This window comes from Coregonus clupeaformis, unplaced genomic scaffold, assembly GCF_020615455.1.
Source record: "Coregonus clupeaformis isolate EN_2021a unplaced genomic scaffold, ASM2061545v1 scaf2002, whole genome shotgun sequence".
Lineage (NCBI taxonomy): Eukaryota > Metazoa > Chordata > Actinopteri > Salmoniformes > Salmonidae > Coregonus > Coregonus clupeaformis.
This window is the reverse complement of record NW_025535456.1, coordinates 28,818-46,612: the sequence shown is the minus strand read 5'-3', so window position 1 is coordinate 46,612 and position 17,795 is coordinate 28,818. Positions and strand designations below refer to the sequence as shown.

Below are 17,795 nucleotides of genomic sequence, written 5' to 3'. Positions count from 1 at the left end.
TAATAGATATGTTATAAATTTATCAGTAATCCATACTCACGCCCAGTACTACTGATCATAATTTGGGTTTATCCTACAATACAATATGCAGATTTTGTTTTAACAGGTTCTGCTTACCTTTGTATTGACGGCCGTCTAGATCAGTTTCCTGAGGCGAGCTGGATTCCCGGCTGCTCCTGCGGTGACAGGTCACCCGTCCTTTCAGATCCGTCTCTTACTTGTCTCCTGTCTCTATCAACTTTTATGGACCGAATTCAGAGTTAGAAAACCACCCTCTGCTACCAAGTTTTGTTGATAAAACAAGTTTACTGGAGAACGGAGACCAAGTAGAGACTTTCGGACACGGTGGATAATTGTATAATATAAGGCAGTTTATTCAGAGGTAAAGATATCTGTAAATAGCGTGCACGGACCCGTTCGTCAATCTCGTAGGGAGATATCTGAGAGCGCGAGCCCCTAAACATTGTGTGCTGACATTTTATACAATAAAATAAAGTAGGTTGATTCTAGTAGTTCTGATCTTCTGATTGGTCCTGATGAGTTGGTCGAGGTCACTTCCATTGCATTGGCTCTGAGTCGGGTTCTCTGTCTTCAGATGTTCAGCCTAAGAGAAGGGGGTTTTTGTGTGTGTGTGCTTAACAATGATGATGTGCGTGTGTGTATGTGTGTGTGTGTGTGTGTGTGTGTGTGTGTGTGTGTGTGTGTATGTGTGTGTATGTGTGTGTGTGTGTATGTGTGTATGTTTAACAATGATGATGTGTGTGTGTGTGTGTGTGTATGTGTGTGTGTGTGGGGGGGTGTGTGTGTGTATGTCCTCAGAGCAATAACTCGTGTGAGTTGGGAGAACTGAGAGACCTATGGCGTGGGTGTTGTCCATAGCCACCTGCTGATAAGGCCGACAAGATAGAAGTCTTTGTGCATTGTATTAAATCCAAAGGCCCAACACAAGATGGGTTATGCACAAGATTTTAGTCAGACCAAGCTATAACATAATATATTTACTACGACATTTGTAATAATAACGTTTATTTTCCTTCTGGCTAGTGTTTTTCTAGTCACACGACATAACATTCTTTCCAAGGTGCAGTCGTGAAAATACTAAAGCTACTACACTTCCCACAGTTCATTTGGTTATCGTCTGGTTGTCGGTGATTGGTCCGTGTTTAAGGAACGTAGCGTTAGCTACAGGGTTTTGACCAATCGGCGCTGCGGATTTGAACTTCCCGGTCGGTAATTGGCCCATTTTGGTTCAACCTTCCCATGCTGCTTTGCTGGAATTCAAATCGGGAGGACCAATCACAGGCGGTTCTAACGAACAGAGCAGCATTTAAACTTGCAGCTAGCTAGTCGACGCTGTTGTTAAACGAAGAGCAAATAACAGCGGGGAAACACATTTATCATTATTATTTTTTTGCCACTACTATTAAATTATATTTAGTCAAATCTATCGGTTCTTGGGAACTCGTGTACGCTACACGTTCACGGCTTATTTTAAGCAAAACAGTTTGTTAACTTTGGGGCACCTGAATGGTTGGGTTTTGATTTGAATTCAGTGGTTTGCTCGAAGGTGGATGGTAGTGAGGTAGGTAGCCAAACTTTTTGCATTTTTATTTTTTTAAATTGTCGTTTTTAGATTGTCAAACTTGTTTCTTATTTTCTGCCTTCGTAAACTGAAGAGCACGTTTACATCAATATGAGTGCACCGGTAGCCAAGGCGGCGAATCCGTCGACGCATGTTGACCCCAAATCGGCACCTCTCAAAGAGATCCCAGATATCCTTGTGGATCCCCGGACAATGAAAAGGTACACTCGGGGAAGATTTCTCGGTAAGGGAGGGTTCGCCAAATGCTACGAAATCACAGACATGGACACCAAAGAGGTTTTCGCCGGTAAAGTCGTCCCCAAATCCATGATTCTCAAGCCTCACCAGAGGGAGAAGATGACTTCCGAAATCGCCATTCACAAGAGTCTCGACAACCCGCACGTCGTGGGATTTCACGGCTTTTTCGAGGACGACGACTTCGTTTATGTGGTTTTGGAAATCTGCAGGCGAAGGGTGAGTGGATTTGTTGACTGATTTACTTAGGTAAGTTGTCTTTGCTAACAACGTATTTTGCTAGTTACTGTAGCTAGCTAACAATTTCCTAATCTAGGAAGGAAGTCCACCGGTCAACATGGCTAGTTGCTTGATTTGACAATACTTTGTTGTTAACCACAGCTTGCCCACAAGGTGACTGACTAGCATTGCATAAATAACTAGCTTTATAACTTTGTGCTTTTGAATGACATTTATTTACAACTTTGCACTTAAAAGTAGTAGTTAGCCCTTTTGAGGATTTTGTGCAAACTGTACTGAAAGCTGGTTTCTTGGCATGACAACTTTAGGCTAAGTACATGTCCCCCCCAATCAGACATTCAGAAGTAAACCCTAAGAATACAAGTTAACCTAGCTATATAAAATAGTCGTTAACCCCCCCTCTCCTGCCTGTGTGTGTTCTGTCCCCAGTCTCTGTTGGAGCTGCATAAGCGTCGCAAGGCGGTGACCGAGCCAGAGGCCCGCTACTACATGATGCAGCTGGTTAAAGGCTGCCAGTACCTCCACAACAACAGAGTGATACACAGAGACCTGAAACTAGGAAACATCTTCCTCAGTGACGACATGGATGTCAAGATAGGTAGGTTCACACGCACTCTGTGTGCGACACACTCCAGAATGTAAAAAATAAAAAAATAAATTACATTATTTAGCAGACGCTCTTATCCAGAGCGACTTACATGAGCAATTAGGTTTAAGTGCCTTGCTTAAGGGCACATCGACAGATTTTTCACCTAGTCGGCTCGGGGATTAGAACCAGCGACCTTTCGGTTACTGGCACAACGCTCTTACCCACTAAGCTACCTGCCGACCATGTACACCACACACTTGGCGGTCCGGTTCTTCACTTCTCCACGGTGACTATGGTCTCACAACACGAAGAGTTTGGCAATACACACTCCATAAACACACCAGGGCTGAATTCATTACATCTACACACACACACACACACACACACACACGCGCCTCTGTACAGCACCTTGTCTAAACACCTGTCTCGCATCTCCCCAGGTGACTTTGGCCTGGCCACTAAGATAGAGTTTGACGGCGAGCGTAAGAAGACTCTGTGTGGAACGCCTAACTACATCGCCCCGGAGGTTCTCTGTAAGAAAGGACACAGCTTCGAGGTCGACGTCTGGTCTCTGGGGTGTATCCTGTAAGTGGAACCGCAGACGATGCACAGACAGGCAGACAGGCAGACAGACAGACAGGCAGACAGACAGACAGACAGACAGACAGACAGACAGACAGACAGACAGACAGACAGACAGACAGACAGACAGACAGACAGACAGACAGGGGCATGAAATGAACACCTGCCAAACCGCGGGTAGATTTTAGGTATTGGCGGGTAAAGATGTATGTTTCACCAGCCGAGTTGGCGGGTGGTCAATTTGCAGTGCTCTGCAGTGCCATCATTACGTTAGTGCATAAAAAGACATGTATGAGCACACATGCGAGTTGGGCATAGAAAAATGCTGCAGCATCTGTTTTCAAAGTATTTCTGGTCACAAGAAATTCAATTGAGCGATATCACGTTACTTCTTACTGATACACTTGTTGTTTTTAGAAACGTTCCAAAACATGGTATTTTTTATGTATGTAATGACACACAGTGGGCTGGTTAAACATCCGACTGGCTGGTGGGTTTTCATCTACTTGCCACTGGCTGGTGGAACCACCTGCCATTTTCAGCCCTGCACCAGAGATGACACATACTCATCACCTCAACACACTTTCAATACTTTATCTGGATCCCCAGTAGTGGTCTGGATTTTAAGTCTGGATCTCTCTCTCTCTCTCAGGTACACTCTGCTGGTTGGTAAACCTCCATTTGAGACGTCTTGTCTGAAGGAGACCTACAACCGTATCAAAAAGAACAACTACACAATCCCCTGGGTGAGCTAACACCACATACACTACTACTACTACACCACATACACTACTAAGCTATCCCCCTGGGTGGACTAACACCACATACTACTACTACTACACCACTAAGCTATCCCCCTGGGTGGACTAACACCACATACTACTACTACTACACCACTAAGCTATCCCCCTGGGTGGACTAACACCACATACTACTACTACTACTACACCACTAAGCTATCCCCCTGGGTGGACTAACACCACATACTACTACTACTACTACTACACCACTAAGCTATCCCCCTGGGTGGACTAACACCACATACTACTACTACTACTACACCACTAAGCTATCCCCCTGGTTGGACTAACACCACATACTACTACTACTACTACACCACTAAGCTATCCCCCTGGGTGGACTAACACCACATACTACTACTACTACTACTACACCACTAAGCTATCCCCCTGGGTGGACTAACACCACATACTACTACTACTACACCACTAAGCTATCCCCCTGGGTGGACTAACACCACATACTACTACTACTACTACTACACCACTAAGCTATCCCCTGGGTGACTAACACCACATACTACTACTACTACTACTACACCACTAAGCTATCCCCTGGGTGACTAACACCACATACTACTACTACTACACCCACTAAGCTACCCCTGGGTGGACTAACACCACATACTACTACTACTACACCACTAAGCTATCCCCCTGGGTGAACTAACACCACATACTACTACTACTACTACTACACCACTAAGCTATCCCCCTGGGTGGACTAACACCACATACTACTACTACTACACCACTAAGCTATCCCCCTGGGTGAACTAACACCACATACTACTACTACTACACCACTAAGCTATCCCCCTGGGTGAACTAACACCACATACTACTACTACTACACCACTAAGCTATCCCCCTGGGTGGACTAACACCACATACTACTACTACTACTACACCACTAAGCTATCCCCCTGGGTGGTCTAACACCACATACTACTACTACTACACACACCACTAAGCTATCCCCCTGGGTGGACTAACACCACATACTACTACACCACTAAGCTATCCCCTGGGTGGACTAACACCACATACTACTACTACTACTACACCACTAAGCTATCCCCCTGGGTGGACTAACACCACATACTACTACTACTACTACACCACTAAACTATCCCCCTTGGGTGGACTAACACCACATACTACTACACCACTAAGCTATCCCCCTGGGTGGACTAACACCACATACTACTACTACTACACCACTAAGCTATCCCCCTGGGTGGACTAACACCACATACTACTACTACTACACCACTAAGCTATCCCCCTGGGTGGACTAACACCACATACTACTACTACTACTACACCACTAAGCTATCCCCCTGGGTGGACTAACACCACATACTACTACTACTACTACTACACCACTAAGCTATCCCCTGGGTGGACTAACACCACATACTACTACTACTACACCACTAAGCTATCCCCCTGGGTGGACTAACACCACATACTACTACTACTACTACTACACCACTAAGCTATCCCCCTGGGTGGACTAACACCACATACTACTACTACTACTACTACACCACTAAGCTATCCCCCTGGGTGGACTAACACCACATACTACTACTACTACACCACTAAAGCTATCCCCCTGGGTGAACTAACACCACATACTACTACTACTACACCACTAAGCTATCCCCCTGGGTGAACTAACACCACATACTACTACTACTACTACTACACCACTAAGCTATCCCCCTGGGTGGGACTAACACCACATACTACTACTACTACACCACTAAGCTATCCCCCTGGGTGGACTAACACCACATACTACTACTACTACACCACTAAGCTATCCCCTGGGTGGACTAACACCACATACTACTACTACTACACCCACTAAGCTATCCCCTGGGTGGACTAACACCACATACTACTACTACTACTACACCACTAAGCTATCCCCCTGGGTGAACTAACACCACATACTACTACTACTACTACACCACTAAGCTATCCCCCTGGGTGGACTAACACCACATACTACTACACCACTAAGCTATCCCCTGGGTGAACTAACACCACATACTACTACTACTACTACACCACTAAGCTATCCCCCCTGGGTGACTAACACCACATACTACTACTACTACTACACCACTAAACTACTTCTGGGTGGACTAACACCACATCACTACTACACCACTAAGCTATCCCCCTGGGTGGACTAACACCACATACTACTACTACTACACCACTAAGCTATCCCCTGGGTGGACTAACACCACATACTACTACTACTACACCACTAAGCTATCCCCTGGGTGGACTAACACCACATACTACTACTACTACTACACCACTAAGCTATCCTCCTGGGTGACTAACACTACATACCACTACTACTACTACTACACCACTAAGCTATCCCCCTGGGTGGACTAACACCACATACTACTACTACTACACCACTAAGCTATCCCCCTGGGTGGACTAACACCACATACTACTACTACTACTACTACACCACTAAGCTATCCCCTGGGTGAACTAACACCACATACTACTACTACTACTACTACACCACTAAGCTATCCCCCTGGGTGGATCTAACACCACATACTACTACTACTACTACTACACCACTAAGCTATCCCCCTGGGTGAACTAACACCACATACTACTACTACTACTACTACACCACTAAGCTATCCCCTGGGTGGACTAACACCACATACTACTACTACTACTACTACACCACTAAGCTATCCCCTGGGTGGACTAACACCACATACTACTACTACTACTACACCACTAAGCTATCCCCCTGGGTGGACTAACACCACATACTACTACTACACCACTAAACTATCCCCCTGGGTGACCAACACCACATACTACTACACCACTAAGCTATCCCCTGGGTGAACTAACACCATACTACTACTACTACACCACTAAGCTATCCCCTGGGTGGACTAACACCACATACTACTACTACTACTACTACACCACTAAGCTATCCCCCTGGGTGGACTAACACCACATACTACTACTACTACTACACCCACTAAGCTATCCCCTGGGTGGACTAACACCACATACTACTACTACTGACTACACCACTAAGCTATCCCCCTGGGTGGACTAACACCACATACTACTACTACTACACTAAGCTATCCCTGGGTGGACTAACACCACATACTACTACTACTACACCACTAAGCTATCCCCCTGGGTGGACTAACACCACATACTACTACTACTACTACTACACCACTAAGCTATCCCCCTGGGTGGACTAACACCACATACTACTACTACTACACCACTGAGCTATCCCCCTGGGTGGACTAACACCACATACTACTACTACTACACCACTAAGCTATCCCCTGGGTGGACTAACACCACATACTACTACTACTACACCACTGAGCTATCCCCCTGGTAGACTAACACCACATACTACTACTACTACTACACCACTAAGCTATCCCCTGGGTGGACTAACACCACATACTACTACTACTACTACACCACTAAGCTATCCCCCTGGGTGGACTAACACCACATACTACTACACCACTAAGCTATCCCCTGTGGACTAACACCACATACTACTACTACTGCTACACCACTAAGCTATCCCCCTGGGTGGACTAACACCACATACTACTACTACTACTACACCACTAAGCTATCCCCTGGGTGAATAACTACCACATACTACTACACCACTAAGCTATCCCCCTGGGTGGACTAACACCACATACTACTACTACTACCACCACTAAGCTATCCCCCTGGGTGGACTAACACCACATACTACTACTACTACACCACTAAGCTATCCCCCTGGGTGAACTAACACCACATACTACTACTACTACTACACCACTAAGCTATCCCCTGGGTGAACTAACACCACATACTACTACTACTACTACTACACCACTAAGCTATCCCCCTGGGTGGACTTAACACCACATACTACTACTACTACACCACTAAGCTATCCCCCTGGGTGGACTAACACCACATACTACTACTACTACTACTACACCACTAAGCTATCCCCTGGGTGAACTAACACCACATACTACTACTACTACTACTACACCACTAAGCTATCCTGGGGTGACTAACACCACATACTACTACTACTACTACTACACCACTAAGCTATCCCCCTGGGTGGACTAACACCACATACTACTACTACTACTACTACACCACTAAGCTATCCCCCTGGGTGGACTAACACCACATACTACTACTACTACTACACCACTAAGCTATCCCCCTGGGTGGACTAACACCACATACTACTACTACTACTACACCCACTAAACTATCCCCCTGGGTGACTAACACCACATACTACTACACCACTAAGCTATCCCCTGGGTGAACTAACACCACATACTACTACTACTACACCACTAAGCTATCCCCTGGGTGGACTAACACCACATACTACTACTACTACTACACCACTAAGCTATCCCCCTGGGTGGACTAACACCACATACTACTACTACTACTACTACACCACTAAGCTATCCCCCGTGGGTGGACTAACACCACATACTACTACTACTACTACACCACTAAGCTATCCCCCTGGGTGAACTAACACCACATACTACTACTACTACTACTACTACACCCACTAAGCTATCCCCCCCCCTGGGTGAACTAACACCACATACTACTACTACTACACCACTAAGCTATCCCCTGGTGGACTAACACCATACTACTACTACTACACCACTAAGCTATCCCCCTGGGTGGACTAACACCACATACTACTACTACTACTACACCACAGCTATCCCCTGGGTGGACTAACACCACATACTACTGATACGCTACTACTACACCACTAAGCTCTCTCACCTGGGTGGACTATTAACACCACATACTACTACTACTACACCACTAAAGCTTATCCCCTGGGTGGACTAACACATTCATGACGGTGTAAAGTACCTTTTAATAGTTCAACGGTCATCCAATCTTATGTCAGTTTTGTCACTAACGTCTCCCCCCTTTATTCCCCATCTCTCTGTCTGTCTGTAGCAAATCAACCCAGTGCAGCGCCTCTCTAATCAGCGGATGCTCCATGCCGACCCGCCCAGCGTGCCCCACCGTCTCCCAGCTGCAAACTGATGAGTTCTTCACGGGGGGTACATCCCCTGCGCCTCCCCACCACCTGCCTCACGTGCCCCCACGCTTCTCCATCGCCCCCTCGTCTCTGGAGCCCAGCCAGAGACGCCCTCCACCGCTCTCTCAACAACCAAGGTTAGATAGATGGAGAGATACACTGTAATGGTCTAGTGTTGGCCTCTCTCTCTCCAGCGGGGTCTAGTGTTGGTCTCTCTCTCTCTTCAGCGGGGTCTAGTGTTGGTCTCTCTCTCTCTCCAGCGGGGTCTAGTGTTGGTCTCTCTCTCTCTCCAGCGGGGGTCTAGTGTTGGTCTCTCTCCAGCGGGGGGTCAGTGTTGGTCTCTCTCTCTCCAGCGGGGTTTAGTGTTGGTCTCTCTCTCAGCAGGGTCTAGTGTTGGTCTCTCTCTCTCTCTCTCCAGCGGGGGTCTAGTGTTGCTATTTCTTTCCAGCGGGGTCTAATGTTGGTCTCTCTCTCTCTCCAGCGGGGGTCTAATGTTGGTCTCGCTCTCTCTCTCTCCAGCGGGGGTCTAGTGTTGCTCTCTCCAGCGGGGTCTAGTGTTGGTCTCTCTCTCTCTCAGCGGGGGTCTAGTGTTGGTCCTCTCTCTCTCCAGCGGGGGTCTAGTGTTGGTCTCTCTCTCCAGCGGGGTCTAGTGTTGGTCTCTCTCCAGCGGGGGTCTAGTGTTGGTCTCTCTCTCTCCCAGCGGGGGTCTAGTGTTGGTCTCTCTCTCCAGCGGGGTCTGAGTGTTGGTCTCTCTCTCCAGCGGGGGTCTAGTGTTGGTCTCTCTCTCAGCGGGGTCTAGTGTTGGTCTCTCTCTCCAGCGGGGGTCTAGTGTTGGTCTCTCTCTCCAGCGGAGGTCTAGTGTTGGTCTCTCTCTCTCCAGCGGGGGTCTAGTGTTGGTCTCTCTCTCTCTCTCTCTCCCCAGCGGGGTCCAGTGTTGGTCTCTCTCTCCAGCGGGGTCTAGTGTTGGTCTCTCTCTCCAGCGGAGGTCTAGTGTTGGTCTCTCTCTCTCTCCAGCCGGGGCTAGTGTTGGTCTCTCTCTCCTCTCTCCCCAGCGGGATCTAGTGTTGGTCTCTCTCCAGCGGGGTCTAGTGTTGGCTCTCTCCAGCGGGGTCTAGTGTTGGTCTCTCCAGCGGGGGTCCTAGTGTTGGTCTCTCTCTCAGCGGGGTCTAGTGTTGGTCTCTCTCAGCGGGGTCTAGTGTTGGTCTCTCTCAAGCGGGGTCTAGTGTTGGTCTCTCTCTCTCTCTCCAGCGGGGTCTAGTGTTGGTCTCTCTCTCTCTCCAGCGGGGGTCTAGTGTTGGTCTCTCTCTCTCTCAGCGGGGTCTAGTGTTGGTCTCTCTCTCTCTCAGCGGGGTCTAGTGTTGGTCTCTCTCTCTCTCTCTCCAGCGGGGGTCTAGTGTTGGTCTCTCTCTAGCGGGGTCTAGTGTTGGTCTCTCTCTCTCCAGCGCGGGTCCAGTGTTGGTCTCTCTCTCTCCAGCGGGGGTCTAGTGTTGGTCTCTCTCTCTCTCCAGCGGGGGTCTGGTGTTGGTCTCTCTCTCTCTCTCTCTCCAGCGGGGTCTAGTGTTGGTCTCTCTCTCCAGCCGGGGGTCTAGTGTTGGTCTCTCTCTCCAGCGGAGGTCTAGTGTTGGTCTCTCTCTCTCTCTCCAGCGGGGGTCTAGTGTTGGTCTCTCTTCAGCGGAGGTCTAGTGTTGGTCTCTCTCTCTCTCTTCAGCGGAGGTCTAGTGCTGGTCTCTCTCCTCTCTCCAGCGGGGGTCTAGTGTTGGTCTCTCTCTCTCTCTCTCTCTCTCCAGCGGGGTCTAGTGTTGGTCTCTCTCTCCAGCGGGGTCTCAGTGTTGGTCTCTCTCTCTCTCTTCCAGCGGGGGTCTAGTGTTGGTCTCTCTCTCTCTCTCTCAGCGGGGCCTCAGTGTTGGTCTCTCTCTCTCTCTCCAGCGGGGGTCTAGTGTTGGTCTCTCTCTCTCTCTGGCCAGCGGGGTCTAGTGTTGGTCTCTCTCTCCAGCGGGGTCTGGTGTTGGTCTCTCTCTCTCTCTCTCCCAGCGGGGTCTAGTGTTGGTCTCTCTCTCTCCAGCGGGGTCTAGTGTTGGTCTCTCTCTCTCTCTCCAGCGGGGGTCTAGTGTTGATCTCTCTCTCTCCAGCGGGGGTCTAGTGTTGGTCTCTCTCTCTCTCCAGCGGGGGTCTAGTGTTGGTCTCTCTCTCTTCAGCGGGGTCTAGTGTTTGTCTCTCTCTCTCAGCGGGGGGTCTAGTGTTTGTCTCTCTCTCTCCAGCGGGGGTCTAGTGTTGGTCTCTCCCAAGAGGGTCTAGTGTTCGTCTCTCTCCAGCGGGGTATAGTGTTGGTCTCTCTCTCTCTCCAGCGGGGTATAGTGTTGGTCTCTCTCTCTCTCTCCAGCTCTAGTGTTGGTCTCTCTCTCCAGCGGGGTCTAGTGTTGGTCTCTCTCTCAGCGTGGGGTCTAGTGTTGGTCTCTCTCTTCAGCAGGGACAGAGAATGTGGAACAGAAAGATGAGCCACTGCACCGAGAGATTCCAGAGGCCACAGATTGCCACCTGCAGTGACATGCTGCAGCAACTCCCAACACCTGCACGCTGCCAAGCCCTCCGAGAGAGGACTCATACGAATGGGTACGACACACACACACTACCAAGCCCTCCGAGAGAGGACTCATACGAATGGTACTGACACACACACACACACACTTACATGGGGTACGACACACATCCACACTGCCCTCAGAGAGAGGACTCATACGAATGGGTACGACACACACACTTACATGGTCGACACACACTACCAAGCCCTCAGAGAGAGGGAGTCATTCCCATGGGGTAGCAGACATCCACACTACCAAGCCCTCAGAGAGGGAGTCATTCCCATGGGGTAGGACACATCCACACTACCAAGCCCTCCGAGAGAGGAGTCATTCCCATGGGGTAGGACACATCCACACTACCAAGCCCTCAGAGAGAGTCATTCCCATGGGGTAGCACATCCACACTGCCAAGCCCTCAGAGAGGAGTCACTTCCCATGGGGTAGGACACATCCACACTACCAAGCCCTCAGAGAGAGAGTCATTCCCATGGGGTAGGACACATCCACACTACCAAGCCCTCAGAGAGAGGAGTCATTCCCATGGGGTAGGACACATCCACACTACCAAGCCCTCAGAGAGAGGAGTCATTCCCATGGGGTAGCAGACATCCACTACCAAGCCCTCAGAGAGAGGAGTCATTCCCATGGGGTAGGACACATCCACACTACCAAGCCCTCAGAGAGGGGAGTCATTCCCATGGGGTAGGACACATCCACACTACCAAGCCCTCAGAGAGAGGAGTCATTCCCATGGGGTAGGACACATCCACACTACCAAGCCCTCAGAGAGAGGGAGTCATTCCCATGGGGTAGCAGACATCCACACTACCAAGCCCTCAGAGAGAGGAGTCATTCCCATGGGGTAGCAGACATCCACACTACCAAGCCCTCAGAGAGAGAGTCATTCCCATGGGGGTAGCAGACATCCACACTACCAAGCCCTCAGAGAGAGGAGTCATTCCCATGGGGGTAGCAGACATCCACACTACCAAGCCCTCAGAGAGAGGAGTCATTCCCATGGGGTAGGACACATCCACACTACCAAGCCCTCAGAGAGAGGAGTCATTCCCATGGGGTAGGACACATCCACACTACCAAGCCCTCAGAGAGAGGAGTCATTCCCATGGGGTAGGACACATCCACACTACCAAGCCCTCAGAGAGAGGGAGTCATTCCCATGGGGTAGCAGACATCCCAGCATATTGACCTCTGTTAGTTATGACGTGCTGTAAACAGAAACCTTAACTAAAGGTATCAGGGTTCCTCTCCCCCCTGACGTCTAACCCTGTGTTTCCAGAGGAGGCAGAGGACCCAGCCTGTGTCCCCATCTTCTGGATCAGCAAGTGGGGTCGACTACAGCGACAAATACGGACTGGGTAAGAAGAATGAAATCCTCTGTCACTCTCTACACCCTCTGTCACCCTCTACACCCTCTGTCACTCTCTACACCCTCTGTCACCCTCTACACCTCTGTCACTCTCTACACCCTCTGTCACTCTCTACACCCTCTGTCACTCTCTACACCCTCTGTCACTCTCTACACCCTCTGTCACTCTCTGTCACCATCTACACCCTCTGTCACCATCTACACCCTCTGTCACGCTCTACACCCTCTGTCACGCTCTACACCCTCTGTCACGCTCTACACCCTCTGTCACCATCTACACCCTCTGTCACCCTCTACACCCCTCTGTCACCCTCTACACCCTCTGTCACCATCTACACCCTCTGTCACCATCTACACCCTCTGTCACCATCTACACCCTCTGTCACCATCTACACCCTCTGTCACTGTGCTGCCACACCCTATGTCACTGTGCTATAAACCCCTATGTCACTGTGCTATAAACCCTATGTCATCCCTCTACACCCTCTGTCACTCTCTACACCCTCTGTCACCCTCTACACCCTCTGTCACCATCTAAACCCTATGTCGCTGTGCTGCTAAACCCTATGTCGCGCTGTGCTTAAACCCTGTGTGTTTGTAAACCCTGTGTCGCTGCGCGTAGCAAACCCTATGTCGCTGTGCTGTAAACCCTGTGTCGCTGTGCTGTAAACCCCTATGTGCTGTGCTCGTAAGCCCTATGTCGCTGTGCTGTAAACCCTATGTCGCTGTGCTGTAAACCCCCTGTGTCCTCGTCGCTGTAAACCCTGTGTCGCTGTGCTGTAGACCTATGTCACGTGCTTGTAAACCCTAGTACTGCCTAGAGCCCTGTGTACTTCTTGTTAGACCCTGTTGAAACTTGCTTGTAGACCCTGTTGTCGAAACATTGCTGTGTAAACCCTATGTGGCTGTGCTTGTAAAGCCCTGTGTCGCAAACGCACCTATGACTTTGCTATAGACCCTATGTTAAACTGTGCTGCGCCCTGTGTCACTAAGCTTAAACCCTATGTCGTCTACTTACCCTGTGTCACTATCTAAACCCTATGTCAATGTGCTGTAAACCCTATGTCACTATCTAAACCCTATGTCAATGTGCTGTAAACCCTATGTCACTGTGCTGTAAAACCCTATGTCAATGTGCTGTAAACCCTATGTCACTATCTAAACCCTATGTCACTATCTAAACTCCTATGTCACTATCTAAACCCTATGTCAATGTGCTTGTAAACCCTATGTCAATGTGCTGTAAACCCCTATGTCAATGTGCTGTAGGCAAAACCTAATGTCACTATCTAAACCCTATGTCACTGTGCTGTAAACCCTGTGTCACTGTGTTTAAACCCTATGTCAATGGTACTGTAAACCCTATGTCACTATCTAACCCTATGTCAGTGTAGCTGTCCCTATGTCACTATCTAGACCACTATGTCAGTGTGCTTGATAAACCCTATGTCACTGGTGCTGTAAACCTTACTGTCGTTAAAGCCTGTACAACCCTTATAGTGTCGCCAAAGCCACTCGTGTCAATGTGGCAGTAAACCCTATGTCACTATCCTAAACCCTATGTGCGCTGTGCTGTAAGCCCTGTGTGGGCTGTTGCTGTAAACCCCTATGTGCCACTGTGCTGTAGAACCATAGTTACTGTGCTGTAAACCCTGTGTGGCTGTGCTGTAAACCCTGTGTGCAGTGTACCTGTAGGCCCTGTCGTGTGCTGTAAACCTATGTCGCCCTGTGTGCTGTAAACCTAGACCCTATATCCGCTGTGCTGTAAACCCTATGTCGCTGTGCTGTAAACCCCTATGTCGCTGTGCCGTAAACCCTGTCGCTGTGATCCACGCTGAACGGCGTGTTGGGGCGCCGACCTCTCTTACAGGCTACCAGCTGTGTGACAACAGCGTTGGGGTGTTGTTTAACGACTGTACCAGGATGATCATGTGACGCGACGGAGACAGTCTTCAGTACATCGACAAGATGGCTGCTGAGAGCTACCTCGCAGCGTCCGCTCCCTACCCAGCTACGCTATCCAAGAAGGTTAGCAATCGCTGCTGGGGGTTCTCTATGGCTGTGGCTAGCATCAGGGCTAACGTTCCAGATAGCGTTGGGATAATGTCCTTGGCCTCTTGTCATCCCTCCCTAGATCACGTTGTTGAAAGGGGTTAGAACCTAGCTGACCCCTGACCTCTGCCCTCCCTAGATCACGTTGTTGAAGTACTTCCGTAACTACATGTCTGTTAAAGGGTTAGAACCTAGCTGACCTGTAACCCCTGACCTCTGCCCTCCCTAGATCACGTTGTTGAAGTGTTTCTTTAACTACATGTCTGTTAAAGGGTTAGAACCTAGCTGACCTGTGACCTCTGCCCTCCCTAGATCACGTTGTTGAAGTACTTCCGTAACTACATGTCTGTTAAAGGGTTAGAACCTAGCTGACCTGTGACCCCTGACCTCTGCCCTCCCTAGATCACGTTGTTGAAGTACTTCCCGTAACTACATGTCGGAGCACCTTCTGAAGGCTTGCGCCAACATCACGCCTCGTGACGGAGACGCAGCTGGCCCGCCTGCCTTCCTCAGCCACTGGTTCAGAACCAAGTCAGCCATCGTCCTCCACCTCACCAACGGCACCGTGCAGATCCTTTCTTCCAGGTACTCTCTCACTCTCCCTCTCCTCTCCCTGTCTCTGTCTCTGCCGCTCTGTGTCGCTCTCTGTCGCTCTCTTCTCTGTCTCTGTGTACTCGCTCTGTGTCGGCTCTCTGTCTCTGTCTCTGTGTGGCTCTCTCTGTCTCTGTCTCTGTGTGCAGTCTGTGTGGCTCTCTGTCTCTGTGTCGCTCTGTGTCGCTCTCTGTCTCTGTGTCGGCTCTGTGTCGCTCTCTGTCTCTGTGTGCTCTCTTCTGGCTCTCTTGTCTCTGTGTCGCTCTCTGTGCTCTCTCGTCTCTGTGTCGTCTCTCTGTGGCTCTCTGTCGCTCTCTGTCTCTGTGTCGCTCTCTGTCTCTGTGTCGCTCTCTGTCTCTGTGTCGGCTCTCTGTCTCTGTGTCGCTCTCTGTCTCTGTGTCGCTCTCTGTCTCTGTGTGTCGCTCTCTGTCTCTGTGCCGCTCTCTGTCTCTGTGTCGCTCTCTGTCTCTGTGTCGCTCTCTGTCTCTGTCTCTGTCGCTCTCTGTGCTCTCTGTCTCTGTCTCCTCCCTGCTCTCTGTCGCTCTCTGTCTCTGTCGCTCTCTGTCGCTCTCTGTCTCTGTCGCTCTCTGTCTCTGTCGGTCTCTGTCGCTCTCTGTCTCTCTGTCGCTCTCTGTCGCTCTCTGTCTCTGTCGCTCTCTGTCTCTGTAAGCTCTCTGTCGCTTCTCTGTCTCTGTCGCTCTCTGTCTCTGTCGCTCTCTGTCTCTGTCTCTCGCTCTCTGTCTCTGTCGCTCTCTGTCTCTGTCTCTCGCCTCTGTCTCTGTCGCTCTCTGTCTCTGTCTCTCGCTCTCTGTCTCTGTCTCTCTCGCTCTCTGTCTCTCTCGCTTCGCTCGCTCTCTCTCGCTCTCTGTCTCTCTGTCTCTGTCGCTCTCTGTCTCTCTCTACCTCTCTCTCGCTCTCTCTCGCTCTGTCTCTCTCTACCTCTCTCTCGCTCTCTCTACCTCTCTCTCGCTCTCTGTCTCTGCGCTCTAATGTCTCTCGCTCTCTGTCTCTATCCCTCTCTCTCACGTCACTTAGTAACGGTACAGATCAACTCTTCCAGGTCCCCTCCTCTCTCTCTCTCTCTCACTTCACCCAGTGTGAGTATAGTCTTATCTATGTCCCCTGTCTTCTATAGGACCACACCAAGTTGATCCTGTGTCCTCTGATGGGTGCGGTGTCCTTCATCGACGAGAAGAGAGAGTTCCGGACCTATAAGATGTCTCTGATTGAGGAGTTTGGCTGCTGTAAGGAGCTGGCCAGCAGGATGCGATACGCTCGGCTGATGGTGGAGAAACTGCTGGCCTGCAAGTCCTCCACGCCCCGCTAACCAACCACCCTCCTCTCTGGCCCGCAGCCTATCACAGCACACAGGTGGAGGCAGGCTGTTTATCCACTTCCCTGCTGTCTGCTGGCCAATCAAAATGCTGGATGGGGTGTTCAGGTTGTTGTGATGTCAGGACGCTGGATCTACCGACGGTCTCTGTAATGTTGAAACGCCGTCTTATTGTAGTCACACAGGTGATCAGTCTCGCCCTGCCTGTCTGTCTCTCACCCCGTCTGCCTGTCTGTCTCTCACCCTGTCTGTCTGTCTCCACCCCGCTGCCTGTCTCTCACCCCGCCTGTCTGTCTGCTCACCCCGTCTGCCTGTCTCTCACCCTGCCTACCTGCCTGTCTGTCTCTCACCCGTCTGTCTGTCTGTCTCTCTACCCTGTCTGTCTGTCTCTCACCCCTGTCTGTCTGTCTCTCACCCTGTCTGTCTGTCTCACCCCGTCTGCCTGTCTCTCACCCTGCCTGTCTCTCTCACCCCGTCTGTCTGTCTGTCTGTCTCTCACCCCGTCTGTCTGTCTGCCTGTCTCTCACCCCGTCTGTCTGTCTGTCTCACCCTGGATGTTTGTCTGAATTGACGCCCTATCCGATGTAGTGCACTAGGTGTTGGGTGAGATGTCAAGCTGACCGTGCTGACAGACGGTATCCTGTACAGCC

General features: G+C 50.0%; 1 pseudogene; it reads left to right on the top strand.

Moving 5' to 3' along the window:
* The first annotated feature begins 1,299 nt into the window (after window positions 1-1,299).
* Window positions 1,300-17,398, top strand: LOC121561262 (annotated as a pseudogene).
* The last annotated feature ends 397 nt before the right edge of the window (window positions 17,399-17,795 follow it).